Below are 14890 nucleotides of genomic sequence, written 5' to 3'. Positions count from 1 at the left end.
TCTAATGTAGATGCTCTTAACTGACAATAGGAAAGAGGGAGAGGGAGAGGAAAAGAGAGAGAGGGGCGCGCACACACACACACACACACAGAGAGCTGTCTCTTATACACATCTAGATGTGTATAAGAGACAGGAGTTGAAGAGATCAAACAGAAACGCCAAGCTAAATTTAAAATGAACAGATTGAAGAAAAATAAAGAGCTACAGAAAGTTCAGGAAATCAAAGAAGTCAAGCAAAACATCCATGTTATCCCAGCCCCTCTTGCAGGCAAAGGGAAGCAGATGGAAGAGAAAATGGTAGAGCAGTTACAAGAGGATGTGGACATGGAAGATGCTCCTTAAAAATTTCTGTAACCATTTCTTTTGCGTACATTTGGAAATGCCCTTTGGATACTTGGAACTGCTAAATTATTTTATTTTTTACATAAGGTCACTTAAATGAAAAGCAATTAAAATACATCTTTACTACATTGCCATCTACATAACATCAGATATTATAGATGTTAGATTGCATCTCAGTGTTAAATCTTCACTGATAGATGTACTTAAGTAAATCATGAAAATTCTACTTGTAACTATAGAAGTGAATTGTGGATGTAAAATGGTTGTGGCATTTGGATAATGGCACTAGGCAGCATTTGTATGGTAACTAATGGCAAAAATTTATGGCTAGTGATGTATAAAATAAAATATTATTTGCAGTAAAGTATTCCCTTTGTTAATGTTATAGAAGGGGGAGATACAAAAAGGAACTAACAATTTGTATGGCAGTGTCAGATATTATTTTTATTTTAGTATTTCTTGTTTTGGTTTGTTTGCATCTTAGAAGAGCATAATGACATTGTTTGATGAAGCCTAAATTATGCTGGACTGTTTTGACCTGGTTTAACCCTTCTGATAGGTAGTTGTGGATGTTGGGGATGAGAACTGAATAATCTTTGCCTGGAGTGACACTACACTCTAGAGTTTCCACTTTGGAGAATATTCAGTTCTCACTTGTGATTCCTGGTAGAACAAACTTTATTTTTCTAGCCCAGCAACGATCTAGAAGCAGAGGAATCCCAGTGCCTTTTAAAAGTTATTATGTGGTTTTCTTTTAAAAAGCTCCTGTTTTTGGAAAGTAGAATTTATGGATACAACGTATGTTCATTATTTGTACATAAAATAAAACCATTTAAAAAGTAAAAAAAAAAAAACAAAAAACAAAAAACAAAAAACAAAAACGTAATGCAGAAAGGAGTTTTAAACCGGAAATGAAGATTGAGCTGAGGGGAAAAGTTCTTGCATCCCTAGAGCCTCGAAGCCCAGGTTACTTATCGCAGGTTTCGGGGCACACTCGCTTCCCATTCCCCTCTCTCCTCCCGGCCGGCATCGCTTTCTCAGAACTCGGTTTCTTCCACGGACCACACTGCCTATGGAGCCCTCAATTCCTTGGAGAGACTTCAGGGAACCTAAGGAATGAGAAGATGGGAGGTAAATCTACCAGCAGCACCAGGCTGCTGAAATGTTTTCCAGCCAATTTACCGCGGTGCTGACTTGTTTCTCTTACAAATTAATTTTCAAATGAAGATAAATGAAGAGGGTGTCCTTGAGAAACGCTTAAGGTCCCTTGTACAGTCCTCTCTCAGCATTTTAACTGCCCCCCATGACAGGTATACTGAGCATTAATCCACACTCCTTTTGAGTGCCGCTGCCTCCTCGCGTCCCCAGAAGACGTCTTCCTTCAGTTTTCTTCACAATCTAGACTTCCTCTTCCCTCCCTCTCATAATTTATTCCCTTTATTTTTTTCTTCTGGACGAAGGAAAAGCATTGGAAGTAAATGTAAAGTGATATATATTTTATGACATAGAATATGAGGTATATATAAGACTAAGAATTAGGAGAAATCTCTTTGCCTTGGTAACCACTTGGTAAACACTTCTGAGTTATAAGTGATTTCTTTTTTACTTTTTACAAGGTATTAAACCTTGGCGACGGTAAACAATTTTCATTCACTGTTCATTCTCCATTCTGTAACACAGTAGTTCTCTCTACTTAATAGCTTCAAGACGTTTGTTTTTTTTTACGGGAGAGAATCCAAACACTCCAAATACTAATTGTAAATCTTTTAGTACAGACGATTTTCTGTGTGGGCAAACTCTCAAAAGGTGGAGATTTTTTCTTGTTTTATTTGTCTATAATATTTGGTTTGGCAGTAAACTACTATAGCTAGTATAAAATATGCATAAAATACTATTAAAGGCAGAGTAGAATCATGGTGATTGGGGTGGGGGCATTGGCTGCCGGATATAGATAGGTACAATTCAGACTCGTTCCCTACCAGCTGCTTGATGTTCAAGTTTATTTCGTTTCCTTAGGCCTCATTATCCTCATCCCTTCCTCATACTGTTGTTTAGTCAAATTGTTTCTTGTCCCCACGATCCTCTCCGACAACGGCTTACTTTCTGAGCCCCCCAACCCCCACACCAGAAGACTGTATCTACATCATTCTGGAGAGTGTTTTATCAGACCCTTGTCTTTCCCTCCAAGGGCACTGGTTTTCCTGAAAAGAATAGACTTGGAAGCACTACTTTGCCAAGATATGTAAAACACCAATAAAAAAGAACTTAATTCACTATCTTAGATCACCAATTTCTTTTAACTGAACATATGAGGTATGGTTCTTGCTCCTGCCACTTTAGTTATAATCAGCAATAATACAAATGTTAATATATCATGGCCAGTCTGAAAGGCTAGTTTGGTTATGTAATATTCCATCTACTTCCCAAAATTAATAAACACAATTTTGTAGAATCATCTAGGTTGGGTGATCATCTCACGGAAGGATATCCTAATATATTCTCATAAACTAACATCTCATAAACTTCTAATGTAGATGCTCTTAACTGACAATAGGAAAGAGGGAGAGGGAGAGGAAAAGAGAGAGAGGGGCGCGCACACACACACACACACACAGAGAGAGAGAGAGAGAGAGAGAGAGAGAGAGATTGATTTTCAAGGGACTCTTGCTGAGCCAGAGCAGTTGGCTGGCACTGGGAGCTTCTGTGACTGGGGATGTTCCATCTCTTTCCTCTCACCAGGAACGTTTCTCCCACCCTTCCTTCTTCAGAATTGAAAACCAGACAATAAGCCTCCAAATCTACTTTTGCTTTTTACTGAGTATTTTATGAAGCCCACAGAAAGGCTCTCATTCTCTAAAGTGATGGACGAGGTAGGGAGGGTACAGATTACATCAGAGAATTTCCCTCTGTGGTCTCTAGGCTGCAGAAGGGAGGCATTTGACATAATTCTTACTAACATGAAATTTGAGGCTGGGCGTGGTGGCTCACACCTGTAATCCCAGCACTTTGGGAGGCCCAGGTGGGCGGATCACGAGGTCAGGAGATAGAGACCGTCCTGGCCAACATAGTGAAACCCCGTCTCTACTAAAACTACAAAAATTAGCCGGGCATGGTGGCGGGCGCTACTCGGGAGGCTGAGGCACAAGAATCGCTTGAACCCAGGAGATGGAGGTTCAGTGAGCCGAGATCGCCACTGCACTCCAGTCTGGCAACAGAGCAAGACTCCGCCTCAAAAAAAGAAAAGAAAAGAAAAGAAATTTGAGCTATCTAATTTTTAGTGGATTCAGTTTTGCTTGTAGATTTTTAAAAATCCAATTTCTTTCCAATTAAGTGTGGTTTGACTCTCATTTTCTCATCATCTGGGACTGTGACTCTGATGGCATTAACTTGGGCTGCTTCTTCCCTAGCTCAAAGGATTACTATGTATTCAAAAGTGCAGTTGAGGCTGGGCATGGTGGCTCATGCCTGTAATCAAAGCACTTTGAGAGGCCGAGGGGGGCGCATCACTTGAAGTCAGGGGTTTGAGACCAGCCTGGCCAACATGGTGAAACCCCATCTGTACTAAAAATACAAAAACATTAGGGCCCAGCTGAAAATAAAGATTTGAAATACATTATACAATCTTTTAAAGCAAATGACTGGACATTTTCCAAAGATGGCCAGTAGAAAAACACATAAGTAATGCTCTGGTTCTGTATAAAGATCTATATATAGAAAGTAAGTGTGATGCATTCTTACTTTGCATGACCACATTTATTCTGTTTATCAGTCATGACATAGTTAAACTTCTCTTGGTACAGATAAAAGGAAATTATTTGATCTTGAAAAAGATTTAGTTTTCTGGAAAAAAAACCTTTCTCAGTGATACAAGAATTAAATAGAATGCTATGTAAAAGGCACTTTGTTACTTCTGGTTAAATATAATATATTAAAACCAAACACTTAGCTTTCTCAAGATGCATCAAATTCATTTTGCCCATTAACATTTTTCTGACCATGAAATGGGACCTGCACATCTACGCATCTTGGGATCTGGCATCCACGTTTATCGTTTTTTGTTTGTTTTTGTTTTTTTCATTTCATTTCATTTCTATAGAGCATCTGGACATTCTGCTAAAGGAACTGGTGAGTTGCAAATGTAAAAAGGAGAACTGGAAATGTGCTTTATTGGTTAAATTTGGTTTGATCAACCATTGCATTGTTCACAAAATTAAACCAAGAAGTCAATTTTTTAGAAAGTAAACTAGGATCTATTAGGATCTAGGATTTCACAGGAAAAGAACTCATGGGCCAGCTTTACTTGCAAATTTCTTCTTAACCCGTCTGGAAAGTGAAAGTGCATTGTCATTTGCAAAACAATTTCCCGAACATAATGAAATAAATACTTTAGGTTTACATTTTGGGGCTTAGGGACACCAAGTGATAAGATCCAGAGGTTTTCTGTATCGTTTTTCTCTCCCTCAGCTTAGCTGAGGGTGAAGGGGTGGCCAGCCCCTCCACACCTGTGGGCGTTTCTCGTCAGGTGGGACGAGCGACTTGAGAAAAAAAAGAGACACAGAGACAAAGTATGGAGAAAGAAAAGTGGGCCCAGGGGACCGGCGCTCAGCATGCGGAGGACCCGCGCCGGCACTGGTCTCTGAGTTCCCTCAGTATTTATTGATCTTAGCATCTCGGAGAGGGGGATGTGGCAGGACAATAGGGTAATAGTGGGGAAAGGGTCAGCAGGAAAACGTGTGAACAAAGGTCTCTGCGTCATAAATAAGTTTAAGGAAAGGTGCTGTGCCTTGATAAGTACGTATACAAACAACTCGGTGCAATAAAGAGCAGTATTGCCGCTAGCACGTCTTACCTCTAGTTCTAGGGCGGTGTTCTCCTATCTCAGTAAATAGAACATAGAATCGGGTTTTACACTGAGACATTCCATTCCCAGGGACGAGCAGGAGACAGATACCTTCCTCTTACCTCAACTGCAAAGAGGCCTTCCTCTTTTACTAATCCTCCTCAGCACAGACTCTTTACGGATGTCGGGCTGGGGAACGGTCAGGTCTTTCCCTTCCCACGAGGCCATATCTCAGGCTATCACAAGGGGAAAAATCTTGGACAATACCTGGCTTTCCTAGGCAGAGGTTCCTGCGGCCTTCCGAAGTGTATTGTGTCCCTAGGTACTTGAGATTAGAGAATGGTGATGACTTTTTAACATGTATACTGCCTTCAAGCACTTTTTTAACGAAGCACATCCTGCATAGCCCTAAATCCATTAAACCTGGAGTCAACACAGCACATGTCTCTGCTAGCACAGGATTGGGGCTAGGGTTACAGATTAGCAGCATCTCAAAGCAGAAAAATTTTTCTTAATACGGAACAAAATGGAGTCTCTTATGTCTACTTTCGGCATAGACACAGTAACAGTCTGATCTCTCCTTCTTTTCCCCACACGAGGGAGCATTTCCTTCTCTGAAATCCATTAAGCAACAGTGTCATTCAGCCAGGAGGCTGGTCTCCTGGGAGTTCTAGCAGAAGGTCCCATCCCTAGCAGAAGGTCCCAGGTTTAAAAGTAGGATTAAGGCCTGGCTCCACCTCCTTGGTGAGTAAATTTGTTTTCAGTTTCGAGGACTCCAGCAAGGAGGCAAATTTGTCCCCAGGGGAGCTGGTTGTTGAATTGATCCGGTTTGTTCGAAATAAAGATGCTTGTGTGGTGGATATGGTCATCTTAGTTCTTCCAAAGTTCTGTCATGTCTGTAGTCTGGTTGCCATCTCTGTAGTCGTGGCCGAGTGGTTAAGGCGATGGACTAGAAATCCATTGGGGTCTCCCCGCGCAGGTTCGAATCCTGCCGACTACGTTTGAAATTTTACCCTAAAATGGGGTCAGGTTAATGTAATACGAAAAGTACAGGAGCACTTGTATCATCTTTCTCCCCTCTGGTTAATGTAAGACGGAACGTACAGGAGTACTTATATCATCGTTCGCCCCTCTCTAATTCTACCCTGGCAGTGTATGTGTTTGCTGTCAAAATGTCGCTAGTTCGTTTACTTAATGAACTGGTAACCTCAGTAATCCTCCTTCACTGGCAATGTGCAGTGCTCCAGGGTCTCACCGGGTTTTCTCTCCTCCAAACCCTGCTCAAAGTAAGCTCTTTCAAGAGCTTGGTGAAAGTGTTTCTCAGAGAAACCATGGAGTGTATATAGTCTATGCCACAAATGGGAGCTATCTGTATTTTTTAAAATTATTAAGTAAAATTGACTTTTAAAAAGCACTTATATGTATATACACATAGTCATTACCATATCAGGATACACATCAGTTCTATCAATCCATAAGCCTCCCTAGCACTGTTCCTTTATAGTCTCATCCAAATCCCACACATAGCAGCTGACAATCGTAAATACGTTTTCCATTTGTACATTTTGGCCTTTTGGAAAATGTCGTAGAAATGGAATCATACAGTATGCAACTTTTTGAGATTAGCTTCCTTTACTTAGCATAATGCCTTAAGATTTACCCAAGTCGGCCGGAAGGGTGGCTCACGCCTGTAATCCCAGCCCTTTGGGAGGCCGAGGCGGGCGGATCACGAGGTCAGGAGATCAAGACCATCCTGGCTAACACGGCGAAACCCCGTCTCTACTAAAGATACAAAAAATTAGCCGGGCGTGGTGGCTGGCGCCTGTAGTCCCAGCTACTCGGGAGGCTGAGGCAGGAGAATGGCGTGAACCCGGGAGGCGGAGCTTGCAGTGAGCCGAGATCGCGCCACTGCACTCCAGCCTGGGCGACAGAGCGAGACTCCGTCACACACACAAAAAATAATAATAATAGTAATAATAATGAAAGATTTTTCCTAGTTGTTACAAATATCAAAATTTCATTCCTTTTTCCTCTTGAATAGAATTCCATTGCACGAATGTACCACAGTTTATGCACTCATGGAAGGACATTTGTGTTGTGTGACATTTGTTTCCAGTTTGGGGCAATTGTGAAAAAAAAAAACAAGTTGTATTTCATAATGGCTAATGATGTCAAATATCTTTTTGTGTGCTTATTTGCCATCCTTATACTCTCTTTGGTAAAGTATTTATGCCCTTACCCAATTTTTATTGCGTTGTTTTCTTATTGTTGAGTTTTAAGGATTGTTTATATATTCTATATACAATTCCTCTATCAGATACACGACTTACAAATATTTTCTGCCAGTCTTTATTTTTTTCAGTGTCTTAACGGTTTCTTTTGCAGAGCAAATGTGTTAAAAATTGATTAAGTCCAATGTATTTCTTTTTTCTCTTTTGGAAAGTGCCATATCTAAGAACTCATCACCCAACTCAAGGTCATGTGGATATTGTTATGTTTTCTTTTAACAATTTTATAGTTTTATGTTTACATTTGCATGTATGATCAATTTTTAGTTAATTTTTGTATAAATTGTGAGATTTATGTTAGGATTGCTTTTCTTTCTTCCTTCCACTTTTCCTTCCACTTCTTCCTTCCAGGCCTTCCTTACGTTTTTTTTTCCTTCATTTCTTTCTCTCCTTTTCTCAGCTTTCCTTCTTTCCTTTGCATATGGATAGCCTATTGTCCCAATATTTTTTGTTGAACAATTTTAATTTCTTCATTTATTTTATTTGCACCTTTGTCAAAAACCAATTAGCCATATTTGTGTAAGTTTATTTCTGGAATCTCTGTCCTGATCAGTAGATATACATGTTTATATTTCTGCCAATACCTTACTATCTTGATTACTGAAGTTTGTATGAAATCTTAAAACCAGGTAATGTGATTTTTCACTGCATTTTTTCAAAATTGATTTAGCTATTCTAATTCTTTTGTCTATCCATAGAAATTTTAGAATCAGCTTTTCTCTGTCTCCAAGAAATTCTACTGGAATTTTGATAGCAATTGCATTACATCTATAATCAATTTGGGGAGAATACACAGGATAATTCTGGTTATTTTTCCATCCTTATACTCTTTTATTTACTCTTTTATTATCAGAGTCTTCAAATAGTTATCTCATGCATTCTGCCCATAACTTATAGCGTTATTTGATAGGAGAAAAATGGTAAAACACACTTCATCTCACCTGGAAATAGAAACTTGAGATACTTTTTTTTATGATAATAAAACAAGATCTCCTAGAAATAAAGTAGTGGGGAAAGGAAAAACATTTAATGAAAAATTTGGAAGTTACAGTTTAGAATTACTTCAAAAACAGTAGGAAAACATCAAAGATGGAAAACAGTAGTGGAAAGAAAATTGAACAACCCATTCCAGAGATTCAGTATCATCTGATTACTGGGAGTTCCAGCAAGACAAAGGAAAAATGGAGGATAATTTTATCAAGAAATATAAGAAAAATTCTCAGAACTGAAGGACTTGAAGATCTACATGGGAAGGATTGCCCTTTATGACTAACACTTTTAGCATCAAGTCTAGAAAATATTTCCTTGGGTCAAAGTCTAAAGCTGTTTCCCGATGTTGTATTCTATGAGCTTTGTTTGCTTACTTTCATATTCAGATCTACAGTCAATCTGGAATTGGCTTAGTGGATAATGCGAAAAAGGTAAATTTAATTTTTTTGCTTGTAGATAATCATCTGATCACTTCTTTTTCTTCTACATATTTATCATTTATTCAAAGACTGTATTCTGTGTAGTGATTGTCTATCTTTGGGCAATGTCATGTTTTTAAAAATTACGTTACCTTTCTATCTTTCTGTTTGGTAAAGTAAGTCTTCTGACTTTGCTTTCCTTTTTCAAGATGAGTTAGGCTACTTTGGTCCTTTTCACTTTCATATTATTTTTTACTGAATTTATCAATCTCTTTCCAAAAACCTGATATTATTGTTACTAAAAATGCAGGAGAAATGGGGACTTACTGGTTAACAGGTATAGGGAAGATATAAAAAGTTCTGGAGATAGATGGTGGGGATAGTTGCACAATAATGCAACATACTTAATGCCACTTAACTGTACACTTACAAATGGTTGAAGTTGTAACTTTTATGTTTTGTATATTTTATCACAATAAAAATCAAAAAAAAAATAAAAAGATGGCCACTTTATTGACTTTGTTGATCATCTCTATTTCGTATTAATGTCTGCTCTTTGCATTAATAATGCATTAATATCTGCTCTTTGCCTCATTATTTCTTTCTCTATAATTCTCTTGGGAGTAAATTACTGATTGGTCACTAATTTCATGTAATACATGCTTAGATCACTAATCTTATTTTATTTATATACTATAGTATTTAAGGATTTCTTAATGCATTTCTAGCTACATACTACATATTTTGATATATACTATTTTTATTATCATTTATTTCAAAATAGGTCCTAATTTTGATGGATATTTTTTCTTTAAGTCATGAATTATTTAAAAGTGTTTTATCATTTTGCAAATAAATATGATTTTTAATTTTCCTGTTTTGATTTCTGGCACAATTTTATTGCTGTGAAATAATAGCATGTATCTAACCCTGTTATGTTTCTGGAGCATTGCTTTGTGATCTGGTAAAATGTCAAATTTGAGAAAATTTGATGTGTGTCTGAAAAAAGTTTGAATCCTGAAGTCGATATGTGCACTGTTCTCTATATAGGTATGTTATATGAACTGCATTACTTTTCTTTGCAGTTATTTTTCCATTTACGTTTTTATTAGTTTTTCAGAGAGATATATTACACTAAAGTATTACACTATAATTGTGGTTTTATCTGCTCCTTTTACTTCCACGAACTCCGGGATTTTTTTTTTTTTTTTTTTATGTCTTTTTTTTTTTTTTTTTTTTTTGAGGTGGAGTCTCACTCTGTTGCCCAGGCTGGAGTGCAGCGGCACTATCTCACCCAGGTTGGAGTGCAGTGGAATGATCTTGGCTCACTGCAACCTCCGCCTCCCGGGTCCAAGCAATTCTGCCTCAGCCTCCTGAGTAGCTGGGATTACAGGCGTGCGCCACCACGCCCAGCTAATTTTTGTGTTTTTAGTAGAGACGGGGTTTCATCATGTTGGTCAGGCTGGTCTCGAACTCCTGACCTCCGGAACCGCCTGCCTTGGCCTCCCAAAGTGTTGGGATTACAGGCGTGAGCCACCGTGCCTGGCCTCTCTATCTCTTTATGTCCTAGAAGCCAGAAATTCTGGATAGAGCATGACTTATGTAACAGCTATAATTTGGAAATACCAGACACTACCTCCAAGCGAACAACTGCAATAAGAAAAGCCTAGGAGAAAAAAATCTGAGTTCAATTTATACAGGCTTTAGAATATCCATTGGGACTTCAAATAAATACTTTCATTTAGACATACTTTTACATGTTTCCTTCCTCAAAATAAATGATGAAAATATAATTCAAATACAATTTATCTTATGAGAAACTCTGGACGATGCTGAGTAGAAGCTGCAGTAAATGTTCCAATCAATCTCTGCTTTAAAATGAGCCTAGTTCCTAACCTAGCTGACTCCACCTGTCCTACAAATGGCTGTGTCTATAGTCTCCCAAAACTGTATCATCATAACCTCTCCGAGACCCGGGAGACACAGGGAACTGGTTTGACTAGAATTATAGCTTCATGCGTGGGTGCAGATTTGCCTCCAATTTACAATATTGAGGTTAGTGAATCACGTAGCCTCAATTTGAAGAGATGTTTGTTTAGCAGCTTTATGCTTAATTTCACTTGAGTAATTTCTTTTTCTTAATTGTTACAACTAGTTTACATGATAGAGAGAAGGCCAAATTTAAATAATTCTCAGTCGATCGCACGGAACCTTCAATAATTTTGTGAATTTCCTGGAATCAAGATATTAAAAGTTGTTTTCCTAGAGGCAGTAAACCTGATAACTCATCTATTTGGAGAAAAATATCCCGTGTCTGAAATTGAGCAGAGTTGCAGACAAGACACGAGTTCTCCAAGACTTAATTTCCCAAGACATGAGTTCTCCAAGACTTAATTTCCCCGTTTTTATGGGGGACTATAAGAGCCCACTTAACCTAGCTTTTAAGCATTAAATTGCAGAAACAATAGAAGAAGTTCGGTCCAGTTCCGATACGTATAAAAGTCGCTCAATTTTTCTTAATGAAGAAAGCAAGGCTCAGGACCACCAAGTTTCTGAGTTAATTGGGGGTTAGGGGGAAGGGAGACTTCGTGGATCAATGTAATAGGCAAAAATAAATAAATAGATCCCCCAGGGTTTTCTTTGAAAGGGTGTTGTGAGTGGGCATAAACTAAAGATTTTTGCTTTGATACATTAAATGCGTGCAGTAGAAAGCCTCTAACCCAGCATGAGCAATTGTTGGGTAAACAGTACCAAGAGGGGTTCCATGGTGTAATGGTTAGCACTCTGGACTCTGAATCCAACTATCCGAGGTCAAGTCTCGGTGGAACCTACTCAAGGATATATGTATAAATTTTCTCTACCTTTCGTTTCCCCAGGGAAAACGTTCTCTATGTAAATTACCAAAATCAATTTTCGGCCTGATATATTCCATGAATTCCCGCAACTCCCGATATTACACTCCATCTTGGTCAAAAGGCCAAGAAGCCAGGCAAGTCCCAATATACCTGCCTCTGGGTGAGGAGGTGGAATAGAATCCACTTTCTGGGATCACAGCTCACTACAGCCTCGACCTCCCCAGGCTCAGGTGATCCCAGGTAGCTGGGACTTCAGGTGCACACCACCACAGCCGGCTAAATTTTTGTTTGTTTGTTTTTGTTTGTTTTTTGGAGGGAGACAGAGTTTTCGCTATTTTGCCCAGGGTCGTCTCGAAGACCTCCTGGGCTCAGGCTATCCTTCCGCCTCTATCTCCCAAAGTACTGGGATTACAGGCGTGAGCCATCGCACCTGTCCTGAACGGATTGTTTCTTTCAATAATTTGTGAAGTCCACGGAAACATTTTTGTCCTCTGAAGTGGGAAGTGCTGATAAAAATAATCTGCTCTTGGGTCTTTATGCAGGAGAGCTGAGATTTTAATTACTACGAATGCAAAATTTGGGCAACTTTGTATTTCTTTGCTTTGTAGAGTTGCTTTTCTTTTCTTTCTTTCTTTTTTTTTTGTCGTTGTTGTTTTTACCTCACTTACTTCTAATATATGTAGCATAACTACAATTTCTTTCCATCTCTCAGGCCAAGATAGTCTTTAACTTTCTCTCAAACCAGCCTTGTACTGTGCATTCAAATCCTGTTGGTTGAAAAAGTATTCTTTGCTATCAAGCTCCAGTGTTCAGTAGCTTAAATGGTCTAATGTGTTGGCAAGCTCTTTATAAACTGTTAAGAAACACCCTGCTCAAAAACAGACAAACTCCCTTGGACTGATGAGCGGTATGCCCTACATCAAAGATAACTCAAGCGTCAAACACCCCATGGGCAGCAATATCCCACCCCAGGCTAAACCCAACGGCTAAAATCATACCACTTTGTGGCCTCATTACCAACAGAAATAGAATGATGTCAGAACAGTGAACTAACTCTGAATGTTAGAGATAGGTGGTGGTGGTGGTGGTGGTGTTAATTGCCGGTACAGGTAGAAGACTGAGACGCCTGTTGGGTGCCGTGGTCTTGGAGTCAAAATCAAGAGATACTCAAGTTACAACTTACTGCCGTCTCACTGTGAGACCTTGGCCACATATATATGCCTGTGGACCTTCCAGTCTGTATAATGACTATGTTGTGAGGGTTTACAAATTACAAACCATGTAAAGACCTTGATGGTGATGTGTAGTTAAGTACTTGAAAAATAGGACTTACTATTTATCCCTTTTGGGTACTAATAAATCTAACTTTGAATCTGCTAACAACCTGATAATTTGGGGGATGCCCCCAGTGGAATTTATAGAACTTGAATTCACAACCCCATCTGGAAGTCCTCAGTTAAAATACCATTTCACTGTGTAACATTGGGTGGTTTCTTCATCTGTAAAATGCAGATGAAAATATGCTGTTGGTGCTTAACTCATATCTTGGAACGTACTAAGTATTTAATGAAAATTACTTGTTAGTTGTAAAGCTTTTTGTGAATCCTGACTTCTTCTGAGTTGACAGTAGTTATAAGGATACAAAGATGCTATTTAGTGCACAAGCTGAAGTCTTGCTGGCTGTGATCAGAGGGATTTATACCAGTTTTGAAGTAACTGCAACATAAGGTAGTCTCCATTCACTGAGTAAAGAGGGTATCATTTGAATATGCAGTGGGAGGATTGCCTAGGAGAGCAGCAAATGGAGCACAGGAATTTGGATAAGTTTTGATTAATTTAGCTGAGGAAACCTAAGGAAAGGTGGTAACTGTACCTGGTAAAACCGTAGTCGGCAGGATTCGAACCTGCGCGGGGAAACCCCAATGGATTTCAAGTCCATCGCCTTAACCACTCGGCCACGACTACCCGCCTACATCTTAGTCGATGGCTATGATGAACTTATAATGGATGCGTGGAGCGCTCGGAAGCAGTTGGTCTTCAGTCTCGTCAAGCCCTCTGCTCACTAATGAAAGGGCTCATTTAGAGCACATCAATAACCAGAACTTAGTGCCTAGGATTGCAATTCAATACAGGACTCCTAGACAAAAGACTCAAAGTGCCTGGGCGCTGGAACTTGCCCACTAGCCGCTGAAATCCGCGGACACCACGTTCACACCTAATTCTCACGAACCAGCAAAAAGGAGTATTGAATTGAGAGTCCAAGCAACCTCAAGCCTCTCAATGTCAATGGGAGAAGCAACGAGAAATGAGGGAAGGCACGAGAGTGGGGGGTCATCTGCGTTTATGTACAGTTAAAATCGAAATCAGGAGCCTCTTCTATAACATTCAACTGACTTACTCTTCCGAAAGAACGGCTAAAACCGGACTGGCGCGGGCGTGCGAGCTGAGGAGGGGGCTCGTTTCTGTCCTAACTGGAAAAGATGACTCTAGAGAGGTCTCTGACTCTTCAGGTAAATGTAATTCCCGTCAGTCTGGTGAAGGATGCGAGACCATTCCCAAGAGCCAAAGCCTTCAGCCACCCGAGCCCAGGGAAAAGGAAGAACTCAGAACACAGGTTTCCAAAAATCTTAAGGAGAGTCCAGCACAGAAAAACGCAAAAAGATGAAAACACGTAAATGTCAGGATAAATCTAGCTAAATTAATAAGGTTGATTCTTGCTTCAGATACTACAGTATTGTCAGAGTGGGATAATAAGGGTAAACTTAAATCAGATTTCTTTTTAGACAAAAGTCAGGGGGAAAGTCTACGAATTCCAGGGAAAGTGATCTCTGTGACCGAGGCCGGCAATGTCTCTGACAGTGAAAGCGCGCCCACATTTGTTTTTCCCTCTAAAATAGTAAGAAATGTGTTCCCTTCGTTGTAGTCTTGCAAATATTATTTGGTCTTATTTCTGCGGCACTTGCTAAAAACGGTTTGTAACCTTTGACACAGCAAATTTATTTTCAAATTCTTTGTCCCTGTGCAGTCTTCGCAAAGTGTTGTCCTCGCCCAGCAGCCTGTGCACCACCTGGGAACTTAGGAGAAATGCATATTCTTGGGCTTGAACTGAGATCTCAGAATCAGAAACTAGAGTGGTGTGGTGCGTGTGTGTGTGGG

General features: G+C 39.5%; 2 non-coding genes and 1 pseudogene across 3 annotated transcripts in view; 2 read left to right on the top strand and 1 right to left on the bottom strand.

Annotated features, from left to right (window-relative positions):
* Positions 1-1210, top strand: part of LOC105547599 — a 1605-nt pseudogene extending 395 nt beyond the window's left edge. Inside the window, exon 2 of the transcript XR_001007243.1 lies at positions 130-1210. The product of XR_001007243.1 is annotated as a probable ribosome biogenesis protein RLP24 (transcript). The remainder of the gene's footprint in view (positions 1-129) is intronic.
* Positions 1211-6100: 4890 nt separating this feature from the next.
* On the top strand, positions 6101-6182 carry TRNAS-AGA. The gene has a single exon. It is a non-coding gene; the product is annotated as a tRNA-Ser (tRNA).
* Positions 6183-13617: 7435 nt separating this feature from the next.
* TRNAS-UGA lies at positions 13618-13699 on the bottom strand. The gene has a single exon. It is a non-coding gene; the product is annotated as a tRNA-Ser (tRNA).
* Between the last annotated feature and the right edge of the window lie 1191 nt (positions 13700-14890).

Source organism: Mandrillus leucophaeus, unplaced genomic scaffold, assembly GCF_000951045.1.
Source record: "Mandrillus leucophaeus isolate KB7577 unplaced genomic scaffold, Mleu.le_1.0 Scaffold392, whole genome shotgun sequence".
Lineage (NCBI taxonomy): Eukaryota > Metazoa > Chordata > Mammalia > Primates > Cercopithecidae > Mandrillus > Mandrillus leucophaeus.
Note: the sequence above shows the minus strand (reverse complement) of the source record. Positions and strands in the feature narration are given on the sequence as shown.